The sequence below is a fragment of the Puma concolor genome, chromosome B1 (assembly GCF_028749965.1).
Source record: "Puma concolor isolate L17-30 chromosome B1, mPumCon1.1.hap2, whole genome shotgun sequence".
Lineage (NCBI taxonomy): Eukaryota > Metazoa > Chordata > Mammalia > Carnivora > Felidae > Puma > Puma concolor.
The window spans coordinates 168,491,183-168,506,549 of NC_141670.1; the positions used below are offsets into that span (position 1 = coordinate 168,491,183).

The window sequence follows — 15,367 nt, forward strand, 5'->3', positions numbered from 1 at the left end:
AATGATTATTATTATCTTAAAATTTGTAGCTTCTCGTTTTACACACTTAAAAAACAAACAGTGAACTCACCTGTGCTTCTTTGCATCTTCTTTGCTGCATTTCACAGCACCATGAAAATGATATGCACAAAGTTGGTGCTGAATAATTGTTGAACCCTTGAGATGTATGGGGGCAGCTCTGTTACTCAGAGAAAGCAGTATGCATGAAAAAATAACAAGGCCTTTTGGAGAAAATTTCTTTATAGCTTGATCTAGGTCCAGCCCTGCCTATTCATCCCCCATCAAGTTGTCTGATCCAGGCACTTGCTACAGACATTCTCCAAAATCAATATGGATGCCCACAGCCTTCTTGATTGCAGAAAATAGTCTCCCTTGTTAAGAGCCTTGGTAGTGATCTGGCCTCATTTTTTTATGGCGACATAGAGGCAAGTACTATGCAGTCAATGGAAATGGACAATGGATGAAATTACCTGACTAAATAAGTCCTAAAAAAGTCTATCTAAATTTCCTCCTACATGGGCAAAAGGGGACCTTAGCTCTTCTCTTTATGTGGTGATACATCCTTAGGAACTAAAGAGAACTGCCACAATATTTTCTGGAAATGATGTATTTTCTCTCTGCATTGGATTTATATTCTTGTGAATACTTACAGATGGGATACATAAAAACTTTCACACTGAGAGGAGAAGCAAACATTATTTCTGGGAGGACCAAAGGAAAAATAAATTCTGTAGCTCACTTACTATTTCTGTTTTTTCATCGTAATCAGTGAGTCACAAATATAAGCAGAATGTTGAAGCTTAACAGTTGTAAATAGAGTTCAGAGATGTAGTGTCCGTTCCGACCAGGAGAGCTGTGGGTGAAGAAGCATATCAGGGCACAAATGAAATACCTTGATTTAGCTGTAACTGTCCCTGTGAAAATAAACCGGCTGTGTTTTTATTGCATGAGGTGCAAAGGCTCATTTGTCAGTGATTCTCTGCCCTTCCAGCAAAGGGCTGAGAGTCCCACATTCTGAGCTCAGTGAAGGCAAACATGGGGTGAATATCTTTGATCTGTTAGCTGGGGTTGTACCACAGCTGCCTTTTAAAACTGTCTGGAGAGTTGAAACAGCAGTTTAAAAGACTACCAGGAACGACTGGAATAAGTAAGGGGGAACAGGGAGAATGATTTTCTGGGAAAACCCCAAATGTATCAACTGACAAATTGATATAACAAATACTTTTAGTGCTGGAGTCTGACTTTAGGGTGGGGTGGGGATCTCCTGTTGATAACATTGTATCAGAGCACAGAAGGAAAAAGGGTAAAATTTAAGTGCAAATACAAAAGGTATAAAGCAACTGGAATATTTACATTGAAATATTTTATGTGAGACATATGATCAGAGCTGAGAAACTAAAAGTATGCTGTAGACTAATAAATCACTATTTTAAAATGTCAGTTTTTCATACATAAGTCTTACGTGTTATTACATATGTATATCTTCCCAAGTATTCTGACTTTAAAAAATTTTGGTTGTAAAAAAAATTCTGGCATCTCTACATTGCAGTTGTCTAAAATAAAAATATTTTGCTTGTTCTGAAAAATACGCAGATGTAATTAGTATTCAGGGATAGATCTAGGACAGATCAAAGTAAAATAGTGTTGCGAATCACAAAGAATGATGAATTTGGGAGCTTGAATTAAATGAAAATGAGCATTCCTGACCACATCTAGGTGCAGCATCCAAAACAGTTATAAAGACCACCAGAAAGTTCTAGATCACTTTAATTTCATAGTTAATTTTTAAAAAATCCTCCCATTTCTCTCTTGCATCTAGTGAATCATTTGAGCTTCTTCTACTACAGGTTTTTGCGCTCATTTTTGAGGCACAAATTCTATAATTCCATAATCTACTTGCCTAATATTTTCTTCCTCGGGAAAAATCCAGGTCTCCTAAAATTTCACCCAAAGGGCCTATCACAAGTATAAATATTTTAGTAAAGGTAATAGGTACCCCTCCCCTTTCTTCTTAGCTTGCATCTGTGAAGCCCTGTAATCAAATGAGGTGAAGTGATAGAGGGAAAGGCTCTGAGACCAAAAGAAAAAAAAAATGAGTAAAAAGAAGCATGCTTTGTAGATAGAAGGATGGCTGGGGCGCCTGGGTGGCTCAGTCGGTTAAGCATCCGACTTCAGCACAGATCATGATCTCACTATTCAAAGTTCGAGCCCTCTATCAGGCTCTGTGACAGCTCAGAGCCTGGAGCCTGCTTCCAATTCTGTGTCTCCCTCTCCCTCTGCCCCTCCCCAGCTCCCCCCCTCTCAAAAATAAGCATTAAAAAAATTAAAAGATGAAAAAGGATAGCTTAAGAAGCCTCCTCTGACTCCCCAGCTCTGACTGCACTGCGTCCTGTCTCCTCACCATCACGTTTCCCACATCCTCACGCCGCACCTTAGCATGTTTGACCATCTTTACCGTTTGTACACACTTCATGGACAATAATCTGTTTATTTGATTCTTTTCCCTCCAAGATCACAGTGGCCACATACTATGTTCCTTGTCTTTTATCTAAGAGAATTACATAGTGTAACAGGCACTCAATTATGTTTTATTTTGAAGGAAGAAAAATAGGAAGAAAGAAACAAGGCAAGAAAGAAAATTCATGTATCCATTTCTCTGTGGCTTTCTACATATAGCTGTCTTCAGAAGTTCCAGATTTAAGCTGGAATGATATGTGTTTTGATTTCAATATGGGGGCAGTTCAGCATCAAAAGTTATATATTGGTATGTGTACACACAAAGGTACATATAACACATGTTAATATATATATATATGTATATAATTATATATACACCAACATGTATATGTTATACATACCATTATATAACACACGCATATAGCATGTATTGTGTATATACATGATAAGATACATATATGATATATACGATAAGATGAAAAACATGTGTGTGTCCCATGCATATCCATATAAACTTTTCATATTGAACTTTAAATGACATTATGTTTTGCATAAAACTAGCACTGATTACTGAATTGGACGGCAGGTTTCTTTACTGTTATTTCTATATTATTATATCTTTCTATATATGTATACCCCGAGGCTCATGTTTGACAGATGTGTAGTAAATGTATATGGTTTGATTATACTGGCACTACTCATGATACCAAACAGTCTGAAGCTAAATGAAAAATCTTTGAATTTTTGAATGACATTTTATTATTGAGTAGTTATGAGCATAAGATTTAAGCTAGAGAAAAATGTTTTAGTGCAGCTCTGTGTCTTATTAGCTATTGAATTTAGATGAAGAATAAATTGAATATAATTATGTATAGTTCATAGGGTGATCCTGAAAATAAATTTTAATCAACTATATATAAAAATTTAACCTAGTCCAGGCATACAGTAAATGCTTAATAGACAGTAAGTTCCTTTTATTATCACACAATGAGAATTCAACAGATAGGACAAGTATTTAAGAGTTGCTATGGAAGTTTCTAAAAGTTTCTAATTATAGGTTAAATGTAGAGTAATCATAATATTTTTCAATGCACATGCCATCAGGAAATAGCATCCAGTAATGGGTGATAAAGTTAATTACTTCAAAAGATTTCTTTTTCCTTCCATTCTACTTTAAGCCAAATTTAGTTTTAAGAAGAAAAGTGATACTATCATCAAATTAAAATATCAATAAGCTCTATGTTATAAGTACAGTTTCTTTTGAGGCTGATCCAGGAGATTCAGGGAAAGATAGCAAGGGTTTGTAATATTGCCAACAAGGCTCCCCATGCATTTAACTCTGGAATGTTGTAGTTGGAAAATGTTGGATTTTTGAATGTGAGAACTGCATTCTACTTGAAAAGAAAAGAAGAAAATGAACTGTTTTTAGCATCTAAATCCAAAAGTTTGCCTTAAAATTTTTTCAAAATATGATTAATGTAATTCAGCAATTTTAGCATCATCATAATACTCTTTCCTATGTGTAATTTATTTCAGAAAAAAGTTATCTAAGTTATAAGATATTACTTGATTTATTTCATATTTAAGTGTGTCAGGATTGGTATTGGCCTTATCCTTGATCATAATCTGCTATCCACTTAGAGTTGAACAGGAAGATCAAAATGAATTTCCTACTTAAGCTGTATCTCTAAAGAAAACGTAAATTGCATGATAGAAAACAGTGAATGATAAATGACTTAAATGACTGTTGTTAGGATGTTGCTTTATATCATTCTATGATTATCTATGACACTCTATGGTACTCCTATAAAACAAAGTTCTGGGAGTTGTAGAGTGGTGGATTAGAGTATGGAACACAGGACGATCTGATAACTTCTCATGCATTAAAAGTTGCAAGGTGATTTGATTACTTCATTTGAAGGAGTAAAAACTCCTGGAACCAAGAGAAAGACTAATTAAATACCCCAGGGATGGTAAGGGCAGCTTCACTTGAACTGTTATCTGAGCTCAATTTTTAAGAACAAGCATTAATTGAGAGGACATTTTATATAGAGGAAATCGCAAGTGTAAAAAAAAAAAAAAACAACAAAGAAAGGAAATGAAGGAGAATGACATGGAGTGTTGTATGGTTAAGGTACTCATTATAGAACAGCAATGGGTGAGAATGGAAATGTGGACAAAGAGAGATCATGAATGGTCTTTTGTGCCATGCTATAATCTTCAAACTTGACCCTTAGGTAAAGGAGAGTCATTGAGAAAAAGATTGATCAGATGGTCAGAGAAGAAACATCACAATTTCTACTTGGCAAGAATACTCTACCAGTATCACGGAGGGTTGATAGGAGTTGGCAAAATGCCCAAGAGGCCATTCCGGAGGTCATTGCCAGTGAGATGTGGGTGAAAGGAAAATTCAAGAAATCTGTAGGAAATGTAACTGACAGAGGCTGGCGAATGATGAAGATGTAGAATATGTGTAAGAAGGTCAGACTGAGTCTAAGAGAGTGACAATTGACATGGTACCTTTCACCAAGACTGGAAATAGAGGAGGCAGAATTTTGAATATTTGAAAGCCATGTTCAATATAAGCTTTTGAAATTGTTCGGATTGTATTTTTCAATAGTTATACTTGTATTACATTTAAATGCTTCCCTTTTACAAAATAGTGAAGAAAGAACAGAAAAGTTATTTTTCAAGGTGAATGTTATTTTGCTGTTGACAGCAGTATTCTACGGGGATGGTGAAAAGATCATAAAAAAAAACTGTCAGCATGCTTTAACTTATGTACCATTTTATAATAAAGAAAATGAATATAGTAAGATTTTTTCAATTCCATGATGTTAGTAATATATATGAATTATATTTCTTAGTGCATTAAGAATTTTCAATTCATTTTGGCTTATAAAATAATTCACTCTTAAAAAGATAAAAGTTTATCCTTAGTGTATATTGGATATGAGAGTCCTTATTAATGTGTATTTGGGGAGCAAAGTATAAATTTATATGAGCACAGTTTTTATTTTTAAATTCTCACAGCTTAGTTGTTAATCTCGTTTCTATCAGTACTTAGAAAACAACTAAAAAGCTCCAGGTCACTAACTCAGGAATACTAGATTTGTAACATCCTGTGCCCAGACTCTTTATTTTATGGACTCTTTATTTTATTTCATTTTTTTATTTTACAGAGAGCTGGGAGAGAGGGGCAGAAGGAGAGAGAGAAAGAGAGAGAGACGGGGGGAGAGAGAGAGAGAGAGAGAGAGAGAGAGAGAGAGAGAGAATGAACCCAAGCAGACTCTGTGGTCAGCAGGGAGCCTGGAATGGGGTTCAATCCCACAACCCTGAGATCATGAGCTGAGCCAAAATCAAGAGTCTGATGCTTAACCGACTGAGCCACCCAGGTGCCCCTGGAATATGGACATCCCATGTGCTGTGTATGTCATCTTTTACAATCTGAAAGGATGGGGGTCACTAAATTTTTTTCACAAGGGAATAAGTGGAAATAGTAGTAGTGATATTTTGGAGCACATCTTCTGTCTTTTGCCTGTCAGGGTTCCAGGCTGAGAATGTAGCAATTGCTTGATGAAACATTACCTTGAGGAATGTAAATTGCTTCTGGTGCCACATACAACTTCCCTTCGGAAACATTCTTTCACTTGTCTGTCAGGCTGTGGATGTCTCTGAACCGTAGTTAGTAAACCCTTAGTAGCTGTTTGTTAGTTGGACCAAATGACACCACTAAACTGATGGGAATCAGGTGTCTTCAGTGTCTCCTTCCCTTTCCTATGTGATTTCTTTTAGTAGTGCTTTGGGGAGAGAGGTGTGGCTTCAGCTTCCTCACCAGAGTAAGCGGGATCATTAAGTATTAAAGAAAAGACATTTCAAAGAGGGAGAAGGCACTACAAATGTTCTACCTGGCCAGAAGAGTCCCAAACTCTGTTGGGGACAGACCGTACCTACAGGGATCTTAATTCAGGTTCATTTGTAACCCATAATCAGTGACTGTCATGATTGGATGTATTTAGTTTATTTCTTAAGGACTTTTTGTATCCTCTTCATAAGCATATAGTCATCTTGCTTCTTGTTCAGGATTCTTAAATAGGTAATTTAAAAATTACCTATTAAACTAATGCATTTTCATTAGTAGGAAAAGATCACAGTAAACAAAACTACAAAAACAAACAGAATATATAAAGAAGCAACAGTTAAAAAGCACCAGGGATCTTAACACTGAGAGGAAATTTTATATATTTAATATATGTTGATAATTTAAAATTTCCAAATCTTCACAAAGAATCAAAGACCAAAATGTAAAGCTATAGTGAAAAATGATTGTATTGAAACAGTACATACTGGTTTTATTATTGTTCTTAATCTTCCTGCTTTTGAAGGCATTTTTGCTGACCATTTAAATGCAGCACTGTACTGGTCATCATTCCTTTTTTAAAAAATTTTTATTAACTTTGTTAATGTTTATTTTTGAGAGAGAGAGATAGATAGAGCATGAGTGGGGAAGGGGCAGAGAGAGAGGGAAACACGGAATCCAAAGCAGGCCCCAGGCCCTGAGCTGTCAGCACAGAGCCCGACATGGGGCTCAAACTCATGAGCTATGAGATCATGACCTGAGTTGAAGTCAGATACTTAACCAACTGAGCCACCTAGGTGCCCCACTTTTTTTAATGTTTATTTCTTTATTTTGAGAGAGAGAACAAGCGAGCAGGGGAGGTGCAGGGGGGGGGGGGGGGAGAGAGAGAGAGAGAGAGAGAGAGAGAATGAATCCCAAACAGGTTCCTTGTTTTCAGTGCAGAGCCTGATGCAGGGCTTGAACCCAAAAAACCATGAGATCGTGACCTGAGCCAAAACCAAGAGTTGGAGTCTTAACCGAGTGAGCCACCCAGGCACCGCATGTACAGGTCATCATTCCTTTTTAAGAAACATGTATTGAGTGTCTACTGGGAGGAAGATGTTGGACAAGGTGCAAAAATTCCTTTGTGGTAGAATGGCAACATATTGTATTAACAAATGCAAAGTTTACAGCTTTTAATAGAGAATGCTAAATGCCTTATACCCAAGTCACTTAGTATTTGTTGACTTTAAGCAAATTGAATGATGACAAATGGCACATGTAGGTGTGATGGGAATCATCCCAGGAAGCAAAGTGTCTTTGTTGTTGCTGAGAGAGTTAAAGTAAAACACAGCAGTGACTAACTTGTTTTAAAATATATGCGTGACATTCTATTTATGATGCATGGTAAGCAAAATTATTAGTATGATCTAATTTCATCCACAGTTTGATTTTTCTGCCAGTATCGTAAGTTAGTGTCCTTATTAATATCACTATTAATATCCAAACTACAGACGTAAAGACAGTATAGCTTATTGTTTGGATGGTTAGCTCCAGTGAATACAATTAATATCTTTCCCATGTCTTTCATTATTATCATTTTTTTCTTCTTAGAATAACTGAATAATTTTGCATTTAGCTTTGGTTTCTCTCAGAAGCAGACTCTCAGATAAGCATTAACTTTGGAATTAATATCAGGAGGTACTAGAAGAGGAGACAGCCAAGCAACACAGGGAAGAGAAAGGACCCCAAACAGGGTATGCTACTGAGCAGGTTACTGCTGAGGGCAACTGGGGTTTAATTCCCTCTCGCCCGCTGAGTTTTCTAGGAGATGGTGTGGGACAGGACTGAGAGTTGTCTCCAGTGAGGAGGAGTGAAAGCTGCATTCTATGTCCTCCCACTCCCATCAATCAGTGATTGATGGTTGTTCCCAACTTCCCTGCAATTCCAGTCTGGCCTGCACAGCCAGGGAGAGCTGTGAGGCAGAGAATCAAAGGTGCTTGCGTCAGAATACCTTAGCTCTTAGGAGAATTGTCATTGTCAAGGGAGTATGGACAAAGAACTGGCAGCAGACATCACTGTGGTCTTCAATGCATAGGTACTGTTTTAAATGTTGTTACTATAATTGCTGAAATATCAAACTTTTTGCTGGAATCTTTATCTATTATACTGAGAATGAGGTACAGATATTTTGCACATAACATTTCTCTTTTATCCAGTAACTTACTTTACCCTTCTGCCACCAGACCTAAAAACCTACTTCCATTTATTTCCACACTCTGTTCACTCCCAATGTAATCAAGGATATTCCCTCCTCCTCCTTCTTTCTGTGTATGCGTTGTCAGTCTCTTTTAATGCATGCACTGCCTGCTTACTCAGAAATGTTCCTCTATCACTGATCTTTTCTCTCTACCTCAGTCCCTCCATCTGTATTGCCATCTGCTCAAACATCTTCCACCTTAAACAAGCAAACAAAGAACTGTCTCTTCCCCCTGCACCTTCCTCTGTTGCTAGAGTTCTCTTCCCCTTTACAGTCAAACGTCTTAAGAGTTGTTTAAAATCACTCCAGCTTTTTCTTCTTCTCTCCCATTTCTCCTACTCCATGTTGGCCTCTGTGCATATTCTTTCCTCCATGAATGGCCCCCATGTCTCCAAATGCAGTGAGAATTCTAGACCTCAGATTGCTTCGTCTTTCACCAACAGTGACTGTCTATCACTCCCTTCTTCATAGGGGTGTAAATTGCCTAACACTCCTCTCTCTAATCTTTCAGACACCATATTCTTCTCTACTTTTGATTCCATTGCTTCTCTGGATTCTCCTTCCTGGCTAATCATTTTCTTTTAGGAGGAGTGTTTTGTTCTTGTTGTTGTGGGATTTTTTTTTTTTTTTGGTGCCTCTTAATCTCCTTTTTCTATATTGCTTATCCTTCCACCCACCGTTCCCCCAGAAAACTACCAGTTTGTTCTCTGTATTTGAAAGTCTGTTTGTTTTCTCCGTTTGTTCATTTTGTTTTTAGATTCCACATATAAATGAAATCATACGGAATTTGTTTTTTTCCTCTCTGACCTATTTCACTTAGCGTAATACCCTCTAGGCCCATCCATGTTGTTGCAAATGGCAAGATCTTTCTTTTTTATGGATGAGTAATATTCCATTCTTTATATACACCACATCTTCTTTCTCCATTCATCAGTCATTGGGCACTTGGGTTGCTTTCATATCTTGGCTGTTGTAAATAATGCTTCAATGATCTTACAAAAATACTCTAGGGGGATATATTTGTATTGCATTTATAGGACATGAAATTAAATAACCTAGATGAAGTGGACAAATTCCTAGAAAGATTCAAACTACCAACACTCACTCAAAAAAATTGAAAATCTGAATAGACCTAAATAAAGAGATAGAATTAATAATAATAATAATAATATACAGCTTCTGTCTTAGCAAATGACAGGTTTATATGGCTTCACTGATGAATCTTGCTAAACATTTATAGGAACATTAACACCAATATTTCATAAATTCTCCTTTAAAAATAAGAGAATACTTATCAGCTCATTCTTTTACTCTAGTATTACTCTGATACTAAAGTAAGACAAAGGCATTACATGAAAAGAAAACTACAGACCAGTATCCGTTGTGAACATAGACATTGAAATGCTCAACAAAATAGTAGCAAATTAAATCCAGCAACATATAAAAAATTATGCACCCAAGCCAAGTGAAACTTATTCCAGGAATGTAAATTTGCTTTAATACATGAGAATAAATTGGTGTAATATGCCATATTAATAGAATAAAAAGGGCAAATAATTTATCTGCATATTCCAAAAAAAGTATTTGGCAAAATCCAACACCGTTTCTTCAGTTAAAAAAAAAAAAAAAAAAAAAAAAAAAACCTTTCTATGAACTAGGAATAGGAATAGAAGGGATTCTGTTCATATGATATGTCCAGAATAGGCAAATCCATAGAAACTGAAACTGAATTATTAGTTTTGAGAGCCTGGAGGAAGTAGGATAGGGGATGTGTGCAAGGCTTCTTTATGATGATAAAAATGTTCTAAGGTTAAGCATGATCAAAAGATCATGGATTTTCAGACACCAGGTGAATTGGGTATTTCCAGGAGTCTTATATGCTCTTATAGCATATTATCATGTCAGTAATTGTATATTTATTTGATTTTGCATAGTATCTCTCCTCAATAGGCTATTGCATTATGATAGCAGATGCAATGTCTGCTTTAAATGACTCTGAACTAAGAATGATAATTCATGTATTAATTTATTTGAGAAAAATTTATTAAGAAAATGCACTATGCCAGGGGTTGTTCTGTGCTAGGGCTTTACTTTTCTAAACAAGCAGAAGTCCCTGTCTTCATGGAGTTTAGCTTCTAGTGGGAGGATGTAAACCAGTATTATCTGATAGAACTTCCTGCAACAATAGAAATGTTCATCTGGGCTGTGCAATGTGGTAGCAATAGTTATTAATGGATATAGACAGTAAACAGTGAACATAAGTCGGTGAACATGTAAAGCCAGGGAGAAACATTGTGGAGCACTTGCACTTTAAAATAGGATGGTAAGAGGGACCTCATTGAGGATGTAATGATTTCCAGTCCTCTCTCATTTGTTTTATGCCCTACAATTCTATGGCAACTGCTCATTTTCAGGTTCTACACGTCCTTTGTACCAAACAAAAGGTCCTATTTCAGCATCTTTTAACAATACTACTGGGGCACCTGGGTGGCTTAGTCGGTGAGCATGTGACTTCTGCTCAGGTCATGGTCTTCTGGTTCTTGAGTTCTAGCCCCACATCAGGCACAATGCTGTCAGCACAGAGCCTGCTTCAGATCCCCTGTCCCCCTCTCTCTGCCCCTCCCCTGATTGCACTCTCTCAAAAATAAAGATTAAAAAACAACAACAAAAAAAACAGTACTACTTTACAAAACCCAAACTTTATTCTCTTGATTTCTTCTACACTTTTCTCAATGTCATGTTTTGTTTTGCTTTGTTTTGTTTTTTCTTTCTTTAGCTACTGCAACATCTCCGAAACTGGATACATTGTCTTCAATCTCCATTGATTCAGGAGAACCACATTAAAAATGTAACATAACATTTCCAGTATAATAGCCTTGCAACTAACATTCTCCCAGAGTCCTTCAGTGAATTCCCTGCTGCCATATATGTAGAGAGAATATTCTCATCTTTGTGGCACGTTGTATCTCTTTTGATACAACATCTGTCTTTCTTTACAACTGATACCCCACATTCCTACACATGTTAACTGTCTTCAGGAACCAAACTTAGCTATTTGCAAAGGATTTTAAAAAAAGTGAGTTTGGTTTTTATTGTATGCTGCATTACTCAATGAAGAACAGTTTTATCAATGAATTTAAGCCCTTCTTAAAACTATTGATATGTTCATTTTGGATAGCCTTCAGGGCCATTTTTGCTATTTTTTATGAAGTATTTCAAACATTCAGTAGAGTATAGAGAATAGTATCATTTATTTCATGTCAAGCTTCATCAAATCTTAGAATTTGCCAAAATTAAGATGAATTTTAAAAGAAGGAAAACAACAGAATATATTAGAAACCCCCTCTGTAACCTTGTGCAGATTATTCCCTTCTCTCTCCCCAGTGATAGGTGCCTTTCAAATCCTGAATTTGATGATTGTTCCTAAGGATCACACCTTTGTTAACGTTTACTGCGTGCATTCATTATTTCTCCTCAAGTACCTAATATTAACCTCATGTTGTTTTGCCTTTGGAAAAATCTATATAGAAGATCCTCTTTGGCATATTATGCTGTTGGCATTTCTAAAGCCAAGAATTTAGCTTATAAATAATTATTTTGAGGTAACTCATGGTATACATTTCTGTTAAAAGTCGCTTACTGATCAGCAGTTAAGTCTTTGTTTCCACTAAAATAATGCTTTCTCTAGGTCTATTCTTCCCTTTTCCTAGATTTAAATTTTCTTCACTGGGATGCAATTTCATATGCTTTCAACCTCCCTCTGTCAGTGGATAGTTTGGGCTCTGTCTTCACTAATGACAGTGCCCATTTAGCTATTCATGGCCATTTGTAATGTTGATGAGATATTTGGGAGAAGGTGTATAATCTACATGAACTATAATTAGAAATTATTTGTTAGTTCAAACATAAAGCACCTAATATGTGACAGGCATGGTGCTAAGCACTGGTGATAGAACAGTGGACAGAAATGACATAGTCCTTGTCTTTTTGTGAATCTGAATTGGGTTGGGGAGATAAACCAAACAACCAACCAAACAAACAAACAGAAACCCTAAAAAATGAATACAAAAATTAAGGAATAAAAATAATGACAAATTCTAAAATATCTTATGAAAAAATGAAGTGTAAGAGGAAAAAAATGAGGGAAGTAGACTTACCTTATACAGGGGGCAGAGTGGACCTCTCTCGGAGGAGAGAACATTTAAATAGAGACTAAGAGGCAGATAAGCAATCAACTAAGAAGGGAAGAGAAAGAGATAATAGTCAATGTGAAAGCAGTGAGTCAGGAGAGTCAAGGTGGGTCCACTCAATTTGATCAGGACTTGAGAAGGTCTTCATAGTCCTTAAACTGAAGAGACAGGGGTTGCCACCAGATTTTCAGTTCATTTGTTTACTCTAGTAGACATCTGTCCACGTGAATCAGAATATTATAGCAGGTATTAACCACACAATTCAACCCTGTTCTAAATCCATATGGGGAAACAAAAATTAACCAGAAGATACTATGGACCTTGACATATTAGTGTCACAAGATACCAAACTAACTTATACTCACAAAATCTCATTTCTTCGCTCCTCCTCTCCCCTCCCCTTCCTTCCTTTCCCTTCTCTTCTCTTATGGAAAGGCAAATTATAATCAGCAACAGCATTTTGAATGTAGAACCTTAGAAAGCTGTGTTAGATGTATTAGATATCTGTAGTCATCACAGCAAAATGTTTTACTTTTTCACGTTTGTTGTTTACAACTCTTTTCCCACAACCAAGAATCATGTTCTCGATCTCAGACAGCTCTTGGGTATTCATGGTCCGTGTTTGCCTTGCTGATATTCCTTCTTTTGAAATTCCCTAGCAGGAGACTATTCCCTGCAATGCATACGTTCTTTAACTCTGCTTATGAAGTTAATAAACCATGAAATCATTTATTTAAGGTAATTTTGCATATCTGTGTCTTTAGGTGTTGCTCTTACTGCTTAGAGCTTTGAGGGTAATCTTATTTTTCTCTCTTTGGATTCTTAGCTGGCACTTTCCTGCAGCCACGAGGTACTGATAACACTCTTCTGTACTCTTTTCTTGCCATTTGGCATATAGGGGATATTCCTCATATCCTTAGCATGAATATATTCACACATTTTGTCATCTCTCTTCTCTAACTTTACTACTCCAGACTAAGGAGAGTAATTTCATTTGGCTCTATTTGGCTGAAGACTACCTCAGCATTTACGTTTTTCTTCTCTGGAACATTTTAAATCAATATCTATAGTGACTAAAGTTGTATTCAATTGCTTATTGAATAAATGTGACAGTATTGATTTGGTATGAATAAGAGGAAAAAGCAAAGAAACCTGACTCTCATTTCTGTAAGTTCTTTCTAATAGCACATATAATTCACGTCTAGGACCAGCTACGTAATTTGTGCAGCCTAGTCCAAGATGAAAATGAAGGACCCTTTATTCAAAAGATGAGTAAGAAATTTCAGGAGAGCAAAAACAGGACATTAAACCCAAGTGGGCTTTTCTGAGCACAGGGCTGTATGACACCGTAGGAGCTGCATGCCCATGAACTTGACCCTGTTCAGGTCTTTAGGGTATCTAGTGGCTGAGAATTAACTTAATAAATATATTTGTGTCTCATGTGAGTTTTATGGTAAAATTTCATGAAAACAGTTTTGGGAATCAACTAGGATAGTAAAATAATAAAGCTGAATAAATGCCTTTATTTAGAATACATGTTTTTGGTGCAGAGTATTACAACGAACAGAAAGTTAATGAGAAAACATTTTTAGTTTCAAATATATTATTGACTGTGGTTAGTGCTTTGGTTTATTTACCCTGACGGCTTAGGAGCCTGATTGCTTGGGTTCTAAAACCTGGCTGTTTTCCCTCTACCATGTGTGGTCACTGGGCACATTTCCTTACCTTTATGTATGCACATCAGAGTACATGTATAGTGAGATGACAACAGAGATACTACCTCGTAGGTCTGTCATGCAGGTTATTATCTTTCAAGCCTTTGAAGCATAAACATTCAAAGCCTCCTCTGTTACTTCAAAATCCTTTTTACTATTAATTTTTGCCTCAGTAGAAACAATACCCCAAACTTTGTTTACTCTCTCTTTCATGGTGGTGACTTAGTGTCCAGCATAATATTAAAAATAGTCTGTGATATTGTTTGCGTGGAATTACAGATTTGACAGGAGAGGAGACCCTCAATTCATGATAATAAAAATTAGGGATTTATTGTTTTTTTTTTAATATAAGTACCTTGGAAGAACTTTTCTTTTGAAATCTTTTCTTTGAGCCTTTCCCCCATCACCATTTGGCTTATTTAAAACCAAAGATCTAAATCACCTGGTTAAAAGAACAATCTAGTTAAATGTGTTATAGTTAATAAGTTGCATAACTTTTGAATCTAATTCAATTCAATCTTAGCATTTCATACTTTCCTAAGGACATGTAAAGGCAAGTTTGTTTGGAAGTAATCCATTGTGATTAATGTGTTATTTGCTTTTGTTTTTGTTTTTTTTTTAATTTTTTTTTCAACGTTTTTACTTATTTATGGGACAGACAGAGACAGAGCATGAACGGGGGAGGGGCAGAGAGAGAGGGAGACACAGAATCGGAAACAGGCTCCAGGCTCCGAGCCATCAGCCCAGAGCCTGACGCGGGGCTCGAACTCACGGACCGTGAGATCGTGACCTGGCTGAAGTCGGACGCTTAACCGACTGCGCCACCCAGGCGCCCCTGCTTTTGTTTTTAAGGCACTGAATAATTATGCTTTTTATATTAATTTGAACTACTTCTAATGATTAATAA

The 15,367-nt window shown here is 36.4% G+C and overlaps 1 protein-coding gene across 4 annotated transcripts in view; it reads left to right on the forward strand.

Moving 5' to 3' along the window:
• Positions 1-15,367, forward strand: part of GABRA2 (gamma-aminobutyric acid type A receptor subunit alpha2) — a 128,917-nt gene that overhangs the window by 34,219 nt on the left and 79,331 nt on the right. The window lies entirely within an intron of this gene.